Source organism: Bison bison, unplaced genomic scaffold, assembly GCF_000754665.1.
Source record: "Bison bison bison isolate TAMUID 2011002044 unplaced genomic scaffold, Bison_UMD1.0 scf7180017854359, whole genome shotgun sequence".
In the NCBI taxonomy this organism is placed as follows: domain Eukaryota; kingdom Metazoa; phylum Chordata; class Mammalia; order Artiodactyla; family Bovidae; genus Bison; species Bison bison.
The window spans coordinates 18920-21077 of record NW_011484932.1 but is presented as its reverse complement, the minus strand read 5'-3'; positions in this window follow the sequence as shown (position 1 = coordinate 21077).

Genomic DNA, 2158 nt, shown 5'->3' with positions numbered 1-2158 from the left:
AATGATAGGCGCCCGACTCCTACGACGGAATCCTTGTGTAACTGAAACCACTCAGTCTAACGGGAACTGCTGGCCTCAACTGGAGGTACCAGCCTCATAGAGCAGAGGCCACCCTCCCCAGGTTCTGAAAATTTTCTGGACGGGGAGTCCCCTGAAAGCCTTATTCCCTCCAAGACCCTGGCAGTCCTCAGGAGCAGGGACAATGTCCAAGAAAGAGGCTCAAGGCTTGGCCATACTCAAGACCCACAGGAAGTGACCCTTCCCGGGAACACCAGTCCTGGCTCTTCAGACTTCACCGAACAAGGGTCCCGGTTCATCCCAGAACGAGACAAGGATGCAGAGACCACACTGACAAACCACGCACAGAAAGCTCAAGAAATACATAAAAAGGGTTTTATTTGCAGGGGAGCGGGACTCTAGTCAAACAAGCCGAAGCCCATGTCGTCATCTGACTCCTCCGACTCTTCCTTCTTCTCCTCCTTCTTCTCCTCTGCTGTGGGGAGAAAGCATGGTGAGCTCAGTCGCAGTGCAGGCCACACACCCAGCAGAGACAGACCTCAGGGCATGTGCACCAACAGCTGCCTGGACCTCCACTTACCTGCGGCTGGAGCAGAACCCGCAGTGGGTGCTGCCGATCCTGGGGCAGCGGAGACGGCCACAGCCCCGCCAGCCGGCACACTGGCCAGCTTGCCGATACCTGCAGAGACCAAAGGGGAGGTGAGCCCTGGTGTTCCACCTGAATGTCATCTCAGAGTGAAGGGGCACTGTCCAGCTCGTCCGGGTCTGTGTCAGATTCCCATTTTCCCAGACACGGGCTTCTAGGAATCCCTCCAGCAGACCTGCAGGCCCACGGTGCCCTACCCGGGAGATAAGCTGGACAAACATGCTTACGACCAGGCAGAGAGAATCCACTGTCCCAGTGTCCAGATCCTCATCCCCCACAGTGAGCTCACAGACAAAAACAACTCCCCCAAAGCTCAACTCCCAAGCAAGCCCAGCTCCAGCCTGACCTCACAGGGCAGGGCCTGTGGTCAGTCCTAGCCCCCCGTGGTGAGACTTGTTTACAGACGCTCACTGAGGGCACAGGCGCCCCTGCCGCTCTGCCCAGGGGTTGTCTAGAAGCGCCCATAGCATGAGCCCACGGAGACCCTGCTCACTCCTCTGGGTAAGGCTTCTAGGGTGCTCTGGTCCACAAGCGAAGCCTGGCAGGCCACAGGCTGACCGGCAGGGATTAGAATGGACCGTGCAAACCAAAGCCTCGAACACGACCTCACCCTGAGCAATGACGTCCTCGATGTTCTTTCCGTGGAGCTCACTGATGACCTAGAGCAGATGAGGAGCGGGGTCACCAGAGGCCACACACAGCGCCCCCGCACAGCAGTTATGACCCACGCAGGACAGGTAAGACACCCACATGAGAACTAACGCCAAAACTTACTGCTGAAAAGAAACGCAAAATACCTCACTTCACACTCAAAACCTATCAAAATAACCTTCCCTAGATTCAAAGAGAGCTTCCCTGGTGGCCCAGTCAGTAAAGATTCCACCTGCAATGCGGGAGAGACCAGGGTACCATCCCTGGGTCGGGAAGCATTCTTGCCTGGAGACTCCCCACGGACAGAGGAACCTGTCCTATGGGGCGGCATAGTCGGACACCACGGAGTGACTAAGCACAGCACAGCACTTCGATTCCTGGGTTGGGACGATCCCTTGGAGAAGGAAATGGCAACCCACTCCAATATTCTCGCCTGGGAAATCCCATGGACAGAGGAATCTGACGGTCTACAGCCCATCGGGTCGCAACAGTCAGACACGACTTAGCGAGTAAACCACCACCACACTGAGTTCAAAAAAATAGTTAACGTGGGCTTGTTTACAGTTAAAAAAAAAAGTTTACACGTGACTTGTTCCCACTGAGCCACGCTATCGCGGACTTGACTTCATCCCCACTTTTTCTTACTTTGGGCTGTACCAGTACATTTGGGCAGTTCGAAAACCACATGGGCGGGCAAAGGCCTTCCACTAAACCCGCGGCAACCTACTTCCCTGGGTTGGGTAGGAGAGGGAGCCCCGTATGCGGCGTATAGGGTCGGCGGGGCCTTCAGGCCCCTGCGAGGCGGCTACCTTGTTGAGCCGATCGTCGTCTGCCTCGATGCCC